Source organism: Copadichromis virginalis, linkage group LG4 (genome assembly GCF_057382275.1).
Source record: "Copadichromis virginalis isolate Kocher_CV1m ecotype Utaka linkage group LG4, C_Virginalis_male_GT1.1, whole genome shotgun sequence".
In the NCBI taxonomy this organism is placed as follows: Eukaryota; Metazoa; Chordata; class Actinopteri; order Cichliformes; family Cichlidae; genus Copadichromis; species Copadichromis virginalis.
In genome coordinates this window covers 2,396,415-2,413,047 of record NC_140621.1, presented here as the reverse complement: position 1 = coordinate 2,413,047, position 16,633 = coordinate 2,396,415, and the positions used below count along the sequence as shown (strand labels likewise).

Genomic DNA, 16,633 nt, shown 5'->3' with positions numbered 1-16,633 from the left:
TCTTGTATTTAGATACACAACTCTGAATACGTCAGAACAAACGTCTTTTGTGAAGTGCATGACAGCATGTCACATGTTTTATGATGAAGGGAAAAAGGAAAATTGAATAAAATAGATCTGTGGCCTAAATGAGTGAAGAGCACAGACCTGGTGATTAAACTCATAGCTAATATGACATTAGGGTTAGACTGTTGTGTGTTGTGCAGTTGATGGTTGGTTTGGAGTGAATCTAGCTGATGATTCTTCTCCTGTTGTGAAGTTGATGAGGAGTTTGTGTCATGACTTAACAAGGCCTTTTTATTTTGATACTTTCACAGAGCACTGAAAGTTTGATTTGATAATCTCTGTTATTTTTCATTTTTATCTTTTGAACAGGCACTGATTTTGTTTGTCTATTTCTTTTCTTTAAGCAGATCTGCACGTCAGGAATTAAAAGTGCTATACGACCGGTCGAGAAAGCTGATACAAGTGAGTTTTCTCCACATTGAAATGGGCTCAGGAGAAAGCCACTTATTTGGGACAATTATTAAATGAGTGTCCCAGCCTAAAAAGGATTCAGCGATGTAATCCCATCTAAAGTTCTTTTTCTTTTCGACATGACGTCATTTTGCTGGAAGTGGAAACTAAATGCGACGACAGGTTCCACTATCAGCAAAGAATGAATGAATGAATGAATGGAAATAAAGAACAAACTGACTGACTGGTAAAAGCTGACAGGACTTGACCACGACTCAAGGTTAACCTCCACCTAGACAGGACAAAAGGGTGGATGAATTTATGTGTTTTTGTTACAGGAGCAGAAAGATGACAGCAACATTCGAGGTTGCATGACGATTTAATCTTTTAAATGCCATTTTCTCTGTCTGTGAATTTACTATGTGTGTGTCATCCACTAACTTGTGTTGCTCACAGACATTACTGTGAGAAAGTGTACACACCTGCGCAGCGCTAACATTTACATTTCTTTTTACAGCAGATGATTAATCATGTGTTTGATCATGTGATTTATAAGAGGATTAGTTAATGTTTTCCTACTACAGGATTTCTGGGTTTATATGTGACTGTCATTCTTTCCACAGCTAGGGTTGGCTACCTTTATGGTGTTTTTATGGCACCTCTGGAACCTGTTGACCTGTGTCTGACCACCGTCTGACCACAGTCAATGTGTATTGCTAATGTTTGTTTTTCTGAGACTGCATGTAGAAGATTCAGCTGAAACAGACAAGTGACATGAGTAAAACAAATAAGAGGTTACGGTGTTTCTGGGAAAGTTGAATATGGGCTCTTAGCTGGCCACTTTGAGCCCATAGGGATATATGAGTGGGGTGACTTTGCTTAAGGGCGGTCACCGATTACATTAATGTTAACTGAGCACATGGGATGATCCATGTCTGAGGCGAATTATGGTAATGATAGTGATTTAATGATTTGAGAAAACCTGCACATGACACTTGTCTTGCCCGTGCTGAATGCTTATTACTCTTTTGATATAATTGTTTATACGTGTGAAGTGTGATTTTATTTCCAGATCTTGTCTTCCAGGCCATGATGGCCAGTTTTTAAGACAGGGATCCAGGTTTGGTGAGTTGACGCATGAGCGTGTCCATGCGTCAAGAGGTGGAGTCCAAGGATTAACATTAAACAATGTTTACTATTATTGTTGCAGTGATTTGTGTGATTAGCCGTTTATTTACAAGTATTAAATCTATGCAAGTGGTGCATCCATGTTCAGATGAGGCTTTGATGGCCTATTAGTGAAGTTCACTGAACTAAAGAATGTGGTTTGATGATTGTTGACATGCTCTCCACATAGAAGTCTTTCTGAAATACAGGTGCAGCAGTGAGAAGCGAGAAACATTCCAGGCATAGCCCAGGCAGTGGTTGAGGTCAAAGGTCAAGCTGGTTGGGGCCCATCATGAGATCAGACCTTGGAGCCACAGCAAGGACCATGAAACTGCCTGCAAAATAGCGGAGAGACCCTCCTGGATTTATCAGAGCCTGTAAGGGGATTTTTATGAAATACAATATAATCAAGTGTGCCTTATATTCAAGTGTTCATATATTTTCACATAACAAAGCCTATTGTTAAAGAGAACATGATGCATTCTTTACTTCAGTAGCTGTGATGTCAGATAAAGCATGATATACGTCTGTATACTTTACTCCAGTGTGTAAGGTCAAGATAAGCTGAGCTAATGCCTAAACTCTCCCCGACTTCTTGCAGAAAGAGGAAGTACTATGTAACCTGCTTTGCCCTATAAATAAAGCAACCAAGCCTGCATTCGGTGTGTGTGTCTTCTCAGAGGCATTCACCCGTGCGCATGTTTTATAAAACTCTGAGTCGGTCTGCAGTGTCTTATTTCTCTTATTTGTGATAGAACAAATGTCTTCCCCTGACAGAGCCACTGCAAAGAGGTCGAGGTCCCAGGAAACCCCAGAACCCTCAAGACAGCACAATAGAGAAATCTCACACTTGGTTGTTTCAGTGGTGAGGGGGGAGTGCTGATTGAGCCCCCGTAGGGTAAGCTCGCACTTCAACCTCCAGCCTCTGATCAACTCTAGGGCAACCAAGTGCGAGGCGTGACGGCTGAATCAGCTGAACCAGGAGGAAGGCAGAGAAGCTGAGTGTTTTGAGACAGATCCAGCAGGGCCAAAATCAGGACTATCCATGACGAGAAGGAGTGCCTGAGAGGGTCGTCCACAGGATGGGAGCTGAGGCCAGGAGAGAGACTTCAGGAGGATCAGAGATCATCTTCAGCAGCGTTGGGACAGGAAAACTCGAGGGATGAGGGGAGCATGCCAAGCTCCATCGACAGCGCAGAAGGAGTTCGAGGATGACATCATGATTCTGAGAAAAGCACAGGAACCAGAAGCTATGGTGGTGATGACAGCAGTTTCCTATGAACATCACCTAATGCGGTGCCACTATACTGTGCATACGATGACACTCTGAAGGCTGCTGGGATCATAACAGTAGTAAGATAATGGAACCCTGCACCCTTTCCACAGAGGTGTTTTCTGCAGAGTATGGACAATGAAGGAGTCATAAATATCCCCCTCGCAGGACGAAGGCCTGAAGTGAGGTAATGGGAGGCCATAAAACTAGAGTGCTGAGAGGTCTGCAGCTTTGGAAATAGCTGAGAACCATGTTGACAAACAACAAAACCAACTGGTATGTTTGAATGTTTATTCTACATACATTTGGACTCTGGTCCTATGGACAACGATGGAAACAACTGGAAGAGACATTCATGACGCCCTGCAGAACTCAAACCACTCTGCAGAGAGACATGTGATTTGCACACCTGGAGGAAGCATCACCAAGCTGAGATGTTTTTGAAAATGTTACTTTCTTATTTTCACTATTAAATTAACAATTTCTTTGGTTGCTCGTAAGATGCAGTTTGCCGTTGGACGAGATCAATGAGGACTGGGATAACCGCTAATACATTTGTTAAACTGTGTACTTTTACAGTAATTTAGGGTGATTTGACATATGCTGAATATAACAATGTTTGCATTGAAACTGTCAGACATGAGGTATTCGTAACTGGGGACTTTTCAAGCATAAACGTCAATAAGGGGGGAATGTTAGAGTTTGTATTGTTGATTGTCATTTATGCTTAGAAACATTTACTCATATATGCTTAGAAGTATATAATCATTGGTAGATTGAAAGGATGTCTCATCCTAAAAGAGGTCTGTATTAACTCTGTGTGGAGGGGGGGTGCGTACATTCCTCTGCACAGTGTCCTGGCATGGATCACACCCCCTAGGAGAGTTTATCTTTGATTTATGGTATAGCAAGCACACGTATATCTGTTTAAGTATAAGAGCCTTTTGTTAGATGGACCCAGACGTCCTGGTACAAGCTAGCGCCAGAGTCTTCACAGGGTCACATCTTGACCTCACACAGATCTCTCACACACACCCACATACACACACACACACACACACACACCCACACACACACACCCACATACACAGGCAAGGTACTCTTTGTTTGTATGTAGACGTCATATGTTAATGAACCTATGCATATTCATGTAACCTCAATAAAAGGGCAGTGGTACGGGAGAACGGACGAGAGCAACTGGGGTCAAGCGAAGGGACGGCCCTTTGTCCGGTTTTCTCCCGTGCACGAGAAACATGAAGAAGCTTGCCTATTTGTGTCTTGCTTTGCAGTGTAATTATATTGTCTTCAACGTTCCAGCGGATAGGTACAAGCTACAAACCTATCACATGTGTTTTTAGTTACACTTGTGTTTGAATCCTGCAGCTTATCACACATTTGATTTCCATGAGTGACGACTGCAAGTGTCCAGAGTGAGGACAGACTGAGGGAGCCACTGCTGCACATCATCTGTGAGGCTTTGCAGCCCTGATGATCCACCAGGACAAACTCAGCAGTGTGTGAGGAAGAGGAGGAGGAAGAGCCAGCAGCACAGAAATGAAGCCCAACAATCATGTTTCACAGTCCTGTGGTCTCAGCCTCAGATACTCATGAAATCACACAGAGCTCATGTAGAAACAAATGAACTAAATATGTTCTCCTTCATTTCTGTCAAACAAAGCTGTATGAAACGTTTCCAGCTGTTAGTATCATGGTTGCTAGGCAACCTGGGCAGCGCGACGGAGGCTAGACGTCCCATTTCACGAGCCTACGAGCCTCGCACTTCGGCCTTAGCGGCCTTTGAGTACGCGGCCCTTGAGGACTTTAAAGCTGCAGAACCTGAATCGGGATACAGCCATGATGATCTCCAGCCTCGTGCTCGCCAACATTCTCACCTGAGTTAAGAAGACGATCACTGAAATGGTCTCAGCAGGTCCTTTGATGACAGCAATGAAATGCAGTGGTAAGGCTTTTTGGGGATTAAGTTCGTTTTCATGGCAAAGAAGGACGATGCAGTTCATCTGATCACTCCTCATAACATTCTGGAGTGCAGGCAAAATGCTATTATAAAAACTTAAGCAGCAACTTCTCCAGGTTCCAATATTTATGCAATTCTCAAACCTTTTGGCCACGACTGTATAACCTCTTCTGAAGTTTAGTGGATATTATACATGGTTATGCTCAGGATGTGTCGGCCAGTTTCCACTGGAAACGCCTTTTGGTTAAACTGTCAGCGAGCAATTTGCATTTGCACTGTTACATTTTTATATAACTTTAATGCACATAAACAACAGCTGCTTGTTTCAGTGAAAATACATTGATGGCTTTTTAATAAAGTTGTGCAGCTGTAAAGTATTTTGTCTGGTGTCAATTCTATCGTCAGCTACATCGTTATGGCAAATGTTCAGATGTATATGGTGATAAATATCTTTGGTCATATGGTCCTGCTCTGTCTGTCACCTTCTGTGTTGAGCTCATTGTTTCCTCTGTAGTGGCTGAGCTGAGTCCAAGTAGCTGAAAATGTTCCTCTGCTGCTCCGTCAGACTCTCCTCCTCCTGCTGATCAGCTGGGACACAAAACAGATCTTTGTTAGGCTCCACACTGCACTGAAGAGTCAAAGTGTCTCATATGTTCATCTGACAAGTAAAAGAACACATTTTTGTTTCCCGAGGTGGGCAACTTGTTGGAAACAAACACAAAAGGTTTGAGCACTGATACCTGCCATTGCTGGCTTTGAAAGATGCAACGCCAGCAATGTGGATTGTCAAGACTCAAACCAATCATCAAGCAAAGACAACAGGGATCATTTGTTTCTGTTTATTTAGCATTCACAGCATTTGTAGTTGCCTTCTGTGCAGGGGAAGTCCACGCACACTGTGTGGTACCGCCATCCGCAGAAGGTGCATTCAACCTCTGTAAGAGAAACGAGGTTGTCTGAGACTGAAATGATATTCACTAAAGAAGTGGGGATTTGTAAAACTTCACATTTTGATCCGGGACGTACTCTGCATGAAAACAAGCGCTCACTCTTCCTGCTCAACAAATGACAAGGGCGGAGCCTTATACCACGTGATACAGAAGCTGTGCCGTGTGATGCTAAAATTAGCAGGGAAACAACAACGGAGAGCACGTCAGGGATGACGAGAAAGTGACAGGAGAAAATCCGTCCCGGTCAACCACCCAAACATCAATAACGGGAACCTTATACAGCGCTTCCCTATACACGTCGAACTCCCGCAGGCACAAAGACATCACGGAGGCTATCACTTATCACCTGACCAAAGATATGGCTCCCATCAACACTGTGCAAAACGAGGGATTTAGGAAAACGATCAACACCCTAGACAAACGCTACACAGTGCCGTCCAGCAACTATTTTTCTATTGTTGCACTACCTGCTCTGTACACGCAGCGTCGAGCAACGGTGGAGACGGAATTTCAAGCAGGACAACATTTTGCTGCAACAACAAAACGTGAGACATTTGTTGTTTTATGTTTATTTATTGTTATGAGAGAATCATGATCTCAATTCTAAGCCAAAAAATCGTGATTCTCATTTTATGCAAAATCGTGCAGCCCTAACATTAACACAAAACTGTTGTTTCACCAGAGAAACACACATGAAGAGAGAGAGAGAGACAATAACAGCTACCAAACAGTCGTCATAATTCGTCACACAATGAGAAAAGGACAAATCAACAAGTAACAATGACTAATTAATATTAAAATCTGTAACATAATGTATTGTTTGGAGTTTAGTCTGATTGGTTCAGGATGACCTGCCATTATCCAATCACACGTCTGCTTACCTGCATCTTTTCTCTTTTTTCTAACCTGAGCACCTGATGGCTTTGAACTTTTGTTGTCCATCTTCCATTGGTTTGAATTTTGCGCTCCAGTACAAACACAAATCCCCCAACCCGAGGATCAGCACAATAAACCTAACAGCAGGCACGTGCAGAGGGGGGGGGGCTAGAGGGGCTTGAGCACCCGCCCCTTTCCTGATGGGTGCCCAAGGTGCCCTTTTGTTGAGGCTACTTTTTTTTTAAAAATTATTATTATTATTTTTTTAATGTGTGTGTGTGCGTGCGGAGTCCTGTCTGTGCTCCTCAACAATAATATTTAACTATTAATCACAGTTTTGCTAAATAAAAGGATCTGGCTTGCATCAGTCACATGATCACATTTAACCAATGATCGCCCTTGACGGCAGAACGCGCTGGTTACGAGCCGGGAACGAGCTCACAAAGAGCACGCGCATTTGTTGCGGTCCGGAGCTGTAGGAGAAACACAAGTTAACTCAGAGACACAGACTGATGCGACAAAACCAGTAAGTAGGTGTACAGCGTGCACTGTAGTGTGTAGCACACAGGAGTATTAGCTTATTACGTACACGTTGGTAAGTTGTCTTGTTGCAACTGACGAACTGAAACAAACGAGCGTGCTGTGTGTGCAACAGCGCGACAAACATTACCTGTCCTTTTATTAACTGCACAAGTAGTGCTGGTCACAGCTGCTGGCTACCTGTGTAAGGCTGTCATGGGTCTGTAGCTCTGTCACCGTTTTAGGGAACATATTTAGTTTTAAAGTAAGTTTCCGGGCTTTTCCTGCCTTTCTGGAGGGATTATATTTCACTAAAAAACGATCTAATATGCATGTCCACATAATTATGCATTATTATAATTATAATATATTAAAAAACACAAGCTGTATTTTAAAGAACATACATTAAGAAGCAGATTATATTAGATTTATATTTTAAATAAGACAAAATGTGGATTTTACATCAGTAAAATTATTGTATCTCTACAGTTTAAACATGTAATAAGCTTTGCCCTGCACAGAGTGGATAGTGAAACAAATGGAATCATCATAAATACATTATTTCATATTTATTACTTCCCCCTCCTCTTTGCTTTATTATTGTAGCTCTAGTAATAAATAATAATGTAAGGATTCTGGATCAGCACCATGATGCCCATAGTATATACAGTATTCTGAAGAAGGTCTAACATGTCACTGTGTGTGCGTGCATGTGTGTGTTTTATTTAGATGGATTTTTAAAAAAAATATTACTCATGATATAACATTGTGCAGACATGGCTGGTAAGGACATGAGGAGGAAACAGCAGGAGCTGTGTGAGGCTACTAAAGGCAGGGCTATAACATTTTTCTGTCATCATTTTATTATAGATTAAGTGCAGGAGTTGTTAGGTGTGGATAATTAGATTATAGTTTATTGCAATAGCAAGTTGTGCCTTGTTCTCAGATAGACAGCAAGTGGAGAGTGATATATGAAATGATGGGATGGAAGGAAGAAGAGAAGCAAAGAGTGATTCACAGGCAGAGCCTAAATGATTTCTCACAGTTTTTGTTGCCTTATGGTTCCAAGCGCTGTCACCAATCTTTGCATTTTGTTATTATCTCATGACACTTGTTTAATCAGCTACCATCTCTCCTGTGGACTTTTTAATGTCTACAGTGTCAGACCAACACAGCCCTGCCCTCATAGCTGGACTGGCCCGGTGGGCCGCTGGCGATTTTTTGTTTTTATGGGCCGACCGATTTCTTTTTTTTTTTTTTTTTTTTTTTTGGGAAGGGTATAAACAATGAAAGGTGTTGGATTGGCCAATTGGTCATGATCGACTCTGGGCTGGACCAATTACAGCCGAGGAGGTCGGATGCACCCTCCCCCTTGTTTAGCAATCTTATAGACGAACTAAAGAAAATGGAGAACAAAAAAAGGAAAGGAGGTGCCGAAAAAATTAGGGCCAAAAAGAAACAAGCCCTTCAGGCAGACGCTGCCAAATGTGTGAAAATTACTGAATTGTTTGGTGGTAGCTATGGCAGAGCTTCCACAGATTTAGCAAGATCAGCAAGTGGTGGAGGCCAGCAGGTGGATAAGGGAAAGGGGAGGCAAGAGGAGGAGAGACCCGAGGCGGCCGCCGGTCATAGTGGCAGAGGAACTGAACTTCAGGTAAGAAATTATGACCTGCTGTCTATCTGTGTCAGATATAAACTAATTTTAGTTGTAGTTTGTTTTCGTTGTGGTGACTTTATACAGTCGCTTAGAATAACTCGTACAGCGTAACTAGCATGACGGAGTTTATATACTGCTGGGCGGGTGCTATGAAGTTACTGATAGTAAATTTTATTTTATGCTTAAGGTTAGTTTCTCAAACTTCTCAAAATCTTAACAAATTGTGCCAATCCTTACATGTTGCACCAGGCTGATTTATCATCAAAAGTGGAGAAGTCTGTGACAGAGGAGACAGAAGAGCAGCAGAGAGAGATGGAAGAGCAAGAGAGAGAGATGGAAGAGCAAGAGAGAGAGATGGAAGAGCAAGAGAGAGAGATGGAAGAGCAAGAGAGAGAGATGGAAGAGCAGGAGAGAGAGATGGAAGAGCAAGAGAGAGAGATGGAAGAGTAAGAGAGAGAGATGGAAGAGCAAGAGAGAGAGATGGAAGAGCAAGAGAGAGAGATGGAAGAGCAGGAGAGAGAGATGGAAGAGCAAGAGAGAGAGATGGAAGAGCAGCAGAGAGAGATGGAAGAGCAAGAGAGAGAGATGGAAGAGCAAGAGAGAGAGATGGAAGAGCAGCAGAGAGAGATGGAAGAGCAGCAGAGAGAGATGGAAGAGCAAGAGAGAGAGATGGAAGAGCAAGAGAGAGAGATGGAAGAGCAAGAGAGAGAGATGGAAGAGCAAGAGAGAGAGATGGAAGAGCAAGAGAGAGAGATGGAAGAGCAGCAGAGAGAGATGGAAGAGCAGCAGAGAGAGATGGAAGAGCAAGAGAGAGAGATGGAAGAGCAAGAGAGAGAGATGGAAGAGCAGCAGAGAGAGATGGAAGAGCAAGAGAGAGAGATGGAAGAGCAAGAGAGAGAGATGGAAGAGCAAGAGAGAGAGAGATGGAAGAGCAAGAGAGAGAGATGGAAGAGCAAGAGAGAGAGATGGAGCAGGAGAGAGAGATGGAAGAGCAGGAGAGTGAGAGCCAGGGCATCGATTACTTTGCTCGCCCTGAACCTGCCATATTACAGGCCTTCTTAGATTACCACCCACAGCAGAACAGTAGCAGTGCAGTTGTGATGAGGGTGTTCAGCTGTAAAGATGGCACCAACAGGAAGTGGCTTACTTATTGCAAAGAACGCCATTTATTGTTCTGCTTTGTGTGTCTGGCATTTGCAAGGCTGACTGACACCAGCACATTTATAACAGGCATGAGTGACTGGCGACATATACATCTGCGCACAGAGGAGCATGAAAAGAGCAATACACACCAGACCTGTGCTGAAGCTTTTTTCTTAAGGTGCTCAAAAGGCAACATCAGGAGCTTGTTTGCTGGCAGTCAGTTGTCAGCTCACAGAGCACAAGTGAAAAAGAGACGGCAAGTTTTAGAGCGTATAGTGGATGTGATCAAAGTACTTGGGAAGAGGGGACTCAGCTATAGGCATGTGGAGAATGAGGCTGCATACACTTTAGGTGATAACACCATCGATCATGGTACTTTCTGGAACTGATTGTGTTATTAGGCAAGTATGATATGTGCCTTGGAGAACATTTGAATGACTGCATTGAAAAAAGCAAGAAGTTGCATCAGACCAGTGGATCAAGAGGTAGAGGATCTCTCATCACCCTACTCTCCAAAACAACTGTCAACTCAGTGATTGATGCACTTGGCCATCTCCTTCAAGAGAGCATCGCCAGTGATGTCCAGAAAGCTGGGATGTTTTCTGTTCAGCTAGACACAACCCAAGACATCACAGGTTATGATCAGTGTTCAGTAATCATCAGGTATGTTACTGAGTCTGTGCAGGAGAGGCTTGTCTCCATAGTGAGGTGCAAAGCATCCACGGGGCAGTACTTTGTAAACTTGCTTTCTGGAGTTTTAGAGCATCTGAATCTAGACAAGGCCATGTGCACTGGGAATGCAACAGATGGTGCTTCAAATATGCAGGGCCAGTACAAAGGCTTTTCAGCACTTATGACTGCCCAGTCTCCAACTCATGTGCATGTGTGGTGCTATGCACACATACTTAATCTTGTGATTGCTGACACAACACAAAGTGTCATTGAAAGTGGATCACTCTTTAATTTACTTAATGACATAGCTGTGTTCATCAAGGAGTCCTATCACAGGGTTAATCTGTGGGAGAAACAAACCGAAAACACAAGACACAGACGCCTCAGTCCAATAGGTGAGACACGGTGGTGGGCCAAGCATGATGCCCTCCAGAAAATCTTTGGACATTTTGGAAAACCAGATGATGGCCTCTTCGTTGATGTAGTGCTGACGCTGGAAGCCATTGAAAAGAGGGAAAAAGAAAAGCCAGCTGTTCGTTCCAAAGCACGAGGCTTTAAAGAGTGTCTCTTGAAGCATGAAACTGTGTTAACAGCACAGATATTTCTTAGAGTGTTTGAGCAAACAACTCCTCTGTCAAAGTACCTCCAGTCAAAGGGGATGGACATTCTCTCTGCCCATCATATGGTGACTGCCACACAAGATGGCCTCAAAAGTATTGCCAGGGACTTTCCAACTGTGAAGACAGCTGCAGACACATTTGTGAAACAGACAAATCAAAAACTAGAGGAGAGGGAGAACAACACAGACATGGAAGTGGAGGCTGAACTACCTAAAAAGAGAGCCAAAAGGAGAAAAGGCATGGCCGGAGAGATGCCTGAAGATGAGTTGCAAATCAATGCTGAGAAATCATATGAGGTGAAAGTGCACAACATCATCCTGGACACAGTTATTGAAGCAATCCACAGACGATTTGTCATGCATGGCCCTCTTCTTGCCGATTTGGCATGGTTGGACCCCAGGAAGTTTAGCCAGGTCAGAACAGTTTCTCTTCCAAGTAATGCATTTCAGAACCTCAGCGCCTGTCTACTTAAATTTGACAGCAGGGCTACAGTTAATAACCTTCAGTCAGAACTGAAACGTTTTGCTGAACAGTGGGAAAGGCTTAAGACATCACATGTAGATGAGTACACGACCAGAACAGCAAAGGACAGATCTGAAGAATGGGACGAAGAAAGTGAAATTGTGACCGAAAGCTGTGGTTCTTGCAAAAATTGCCCACTGTGCTGCTATCAAATACTCAGGCGGTTCAACATGCTGTCTGATGCCTATCGTCTCCTTGGGCTGGCATACAAGTACCTGCTGACCCTCTCCCTCACTCAGGTTGCCTGTGAAAGAACATTCTCTACACTCAAGTTCATTAAAAGCAGACTCCGAAGCAGCCTGTCTGCAAACAAGCTGGAGATGTTTATGCTGATGGCCACTGAAAAGGACATTCTCATGTCATTGGACTCTGACATGGTCATTGACAGGGTAGCTGAGAAGAGTGACCTGCTGAGAAAGCTCCTTTTGTAACCTGGTGAGGTGAAATAAAAATGAGCAAAACATTCCTAATTATCTATTGTTAATATTAAATTCAGCTTTATTGTTATTGCCTAAATGAATACGTTTAGTATCTACCTTCACTTCAAACAAGTCAAGTGATTGGTAAATGCTTAGAATTTGTCCATCTTAATAGATAGAATAAATATGAGATTGGAGTATTAGGCATTTATAAACATATATTCTTACAGTCTTAATCTGTCATTGTTTCATTTCAGATGCTGTCAGTCATTTTAGGAGGACTGAAGTGTGTTCATTTTAAGTAAGTACTATATGGAATATGATTCAACCATTTTTCTAGAGTAAGCATACCAGTACTGTCATCGTCTGAAAAAATCTATTAAGTACAATTCTTTCTCAACCTTCACTGTCTGTCCTTTCACTTCTTAAAGGTTTCCATGTCTTAAGATATGTTCAGTGTTGCTGCTGTGGAAGTGTTGTAGGTGACCTTTTATTGATGAGTGAATAGTCTTTGGTGATACAATTCAATCATAATCTGTCCTTTATAGATTTTAATATTCATCTAATCTTTATTCCTTTCTGTCCTGTTTGTCAGGGTCTGATCATACATTGTTTGTTTAAGAGGTTCGAGACCATTCAACTTTTTAAGTTCATCAACGTAAGTACTGGTGTATATGATTCCTCTAATTCCTTTCTGGAATAAAGATGCCAGTACTGTGATCATCTGAGCAAGTCCATTCACAGTTCTTTGACCTTTCACTTGTGTCCTGTTTTTCAGGGTCCCATATAATTTCTTCAGAAGTAAGTACTGTATATGATGCCAGTATTTTCCCATATTTTCTAGATACTGTATTAGTACTGTGTGTAAAATGCCATCAAAAACTCAATTAAGTGTTATTCTTATTCTTCTTTCTCACCTTTCTTTCGCTGTCTCCTTTCATATTTAAAGGTTGCTGTGTTAACAAAATATATTGTGCTACCATGCTGTTTTCTATTGTTTTGGTAAATAAATACTTTATGAAAATATCCCTAAATCTGTCATTTATTAATTTTAATATTAATTAATGATCATGTCTCACCTCTAGTGTTCTTGGTCTTAATTTCAGGTTTCTACCATGTGTTGTAGATAGTTCAGGAGGTTAACTCTACCAAGCAGTCTTTTTGTTTCCGCTATGTACTGTTTAAAATCCCGAATAGGGAGAATGGTGTAGGTTTAACTTTATCAGATTGATACATATATACCAACAAGGCAGTGTACATCAAAGCAGTTGTTTTCATGCAAAGGCTTTATGGTTTTTCCTATAGCGATTGACAGACCACGTGACTTTGCGCATTGCATGCCGGGAACTCCTGGCAAAACAATCCAAGTACCGCATCAAATACAAGCATTTGCAATTGTAGCACCGCAAAACGTTCATTCTCCGGTTCCAATACCTTCTTGTTTTTTCTTTTCCGCACAAAAAAGGTATGTACAAAACGACGGAGAACAATGCCGGTCCGTACAAAGACAGACTCGACGAAAAGACAAAGAAAAGATACGAGGAAAAATCAAAGGAGTGAAAGGGTCAGACCCTTACGAGCACACAGAGGGACAAAAGACGTTAGCGTGCTGCCCAACTTTCACCACGCTCAGATTTATAATTATACGGTTCTTGGAGTGAGTGCATACACTCATGAAGTTTAGTAACTTCAGGTCACTGCAACAAGCCCAGGTACAGTTTACCGACGGATGGGTACAGGACCTTGAAATGCACCGAAAGACCATCGTACGAACAAAGGTAAGTTTACCTTTGTTCGTCTCACAAATCGTCTTCATAAATACACATTCGTTAACCGTGTATTAATATAACCTTTGAGCTCAACGGTAATTAATTAGTAGTGGAAAAATAATTGTAATATTTGAGCCATTTCTGCTGTCCAACTACTTCTTACAAAATACATTTTTAATGTTAATTAGATTTTTTTTTACGGCATAAATAAAGGTTATATAAAAGTCACTGCCAAAGACTGATTGCGGCTTCTACCTTGTTACACTAATGTTGTTTGTTGCTCAGTATGACTTTATGTCATCCATGAGGGATGCATTTGACATATGTTTCACATATTATAGCCCAACAAGTTACTTATAGCAATTTAAATACGAGCAATCAGTTTCTTTGCAAATACCGGAAATCAGTTTTTGGCAGACAATCACTTTTTGGCACAACACCGGCTATTGCAATTAATAATACAGCAGCTTCTTGCCATTTTTTGTGTTTCTTTTTATCGCTGTGTAACTGAGTTCAATTGACACCCTGCATGCGCTAGTACCGCTTGCCAAAAGTTCCCAGAATCCTTTGCGGTTTTATCCATGAATGACGTCACATTTTCGGTGGGCCCTCCAGCACTATCCACAGCAACCCCTCAACAGCAACATTGTACCCATCAGGTAAAGCATCGGCTACGTTTGCTTTGCCTTGTTGCCCATATTAGATTCTTGATGAAAGTGTGTTGTTGTTATTCAGCCTGGTTCAATGTGCCCCTTTTTAACTTTGAGCACCCGCCCCTTTAAACCTCTCTGCACGGCCCTGCCTAACAGACCTACACCTTAGTTCACAGATTCACTTTGTCTAAGGTTGATTTCTGGGATTTCACACAACCCAGGATTCAGATCGTGAATCCATGATGGGCTTGGATTTACATCATTATAAATGAAATGTGCTCTACTTGGAAGCAGCCGGCCCCGCCCCTTTTGACGGGTTGTGTGAGACTTTAAATCATCAAACTGTAAATTATAAATTAAATTGTTATTGATGCTTTACCCCGAGTCCTAAAGTTATATTTATTTTCTTACTCTTCTTATATTTGTTGTTTGTTTACTTGCACCGCTGTAACTGCAGCCTCGTCGTCTCGTCTCTATATGCTGGACTGTCTGTAGCGGAGATGACAATAAAGTTTACTTTGACTTCAGCAGCGCGCAGGCGCACCGAGGGCTCTCGCGCTCACTTTATAGAATGTAGAAAAAACATGGGTGCAGATTATAAGTCTGTATCATAATATCTGTTTGTTGTTTTTATTTTGTTTTGCGAGTTGGTTATTAGATGCCGCTCCAGCCAGCCAGAGACTCCCCGCCGCCCCGCCCTCTCCTCCCTGTGCCGCCAGCAGCAGGCGCACCTCGCAAACGGAGGGCGCCCTTACTCCCAGCAAATGGCTGATAGAAAACCGATCGGTGCCTACGAATTTCCCAATATGCGCTGGCATGACGTCGGGGAAGCATGGGTACGACCGATTATTTTATTTTTTTCTTGCCCGTGATGCCCCCCCCACCACGATGCATTCTATTGGTTTGCACACTTACACACACCCAGCTGTGGTTTCCTGTTTTGCTGGACTCTGGAGAGCCCCGCCTTTAACGCTCTTCTCTCACAGAGAGCAACAGAAAACTTGGAAAAACTCCAGATTGACTGAACTCAGTTCAAAGTTACCTTGACACCTTTAGATGTGAGACGTAGTGATGGTCCGCTTGAAGCTGACGCTCCGGTGCGTGTGTCAGAAAGATCAACGCGCTGCTTCAGAAGCACCGTGTCGAGGCTTGATCCGTTTGGCCAGAGTCACGTGATCAGTGACGTCTGAAGCTTCGTTTAGAACGTACCTTTTTTTAAATCGAACTTTATTGAAACACAATGAGTATACAACATACAAACAGATGAAGTTTACAAAAGAACAGAACATGAACATACAGAACCAGGAGTAAAAAAATGATGATATGAGGAGGCGAATAAAATCTACATATAAATATTGTTCTGAGAGGCTTTTTGTTGGTTGAGTCTGAAATTGATTGTATGTACAATTCATATCCTTATAAAAAGGCAGAAATATGGTGTTTTATTAATAAACTTACATTTATGGATATAAAATAGCTAAAAGTATTAACAAATATTTTATAAAAAAACATTTATCATTCTTCCTGGGGAACTTAAAGAAACAGAATAAAACATTTTCCCATCGTAAAGAAAACTCCCTTAAAATATAGACAATAACAAAACTGCTAAATTCTTCCAGAATCTCTGTGTAGAGGAACCAAAAGACATGTGCCACAGTTTCTGGATGATCCCCACAGAAAGTTCAATTAGTATTTATGTCTCTTTTAAATGTTACCATATAGTGACTGGCTGGGTCACATTTATGAAGAATTTTATATGAGATTTCCTTCACCTTGTTCACAACTAGATATTTATGGGATCATCCAGACTGTCTTCCAGGTGATATCTGGAACATGTTCCAGTAAGATATTCTATATATGGGAGAGACATGATATCTTCTTGGAATAAACTACGTATTCTCTTATTGCTGTTACCAAGTTCCTGTGAAAAGCAGATTTTTCCCACTGCTGACTCAGCTGGAT

General features: G+C 42.0%; 2 long non-coding RNA genes across 2 annotated transcripts in view; one reads left to right on the top strand and one right to left on the bottom strand.

Moving 5' to 3' along the window:
• LOC146710544 (uncharacterized) overlaps window positions 1–15,825 on the bottom strand; it is a 98,712-nt gene extending 82,887 nt beyond the window's left edge. The window contains exons 1-2 of the long non-coding RNA XR_014920260.1: window positions 15,714–15,825; window positions 5,354–5,459 (exon numbers count right to left, since the gene is read on the bottom strand). This is a non-coding gene — a long non-coding RNA (uncharacterized LOC146710544). The remainder of the gene's footprint in view (window positions 1–5,353; window positions 5,460–15,713) is intronic.
• Window positions 12,686–13,224, top strand: LOC146710545 (uncharacterized). Its single transcript, XR_014919960.1, has 2 exons — window positions 12,686–12,907; window positions 13,028–13,224. It is a non-coding gene; the product is annotated as an uncharacterized LOC146710545 (long non-coding RNA).
• Window positions 15,826–16,633: the final 808 nt, after the last annotated feature.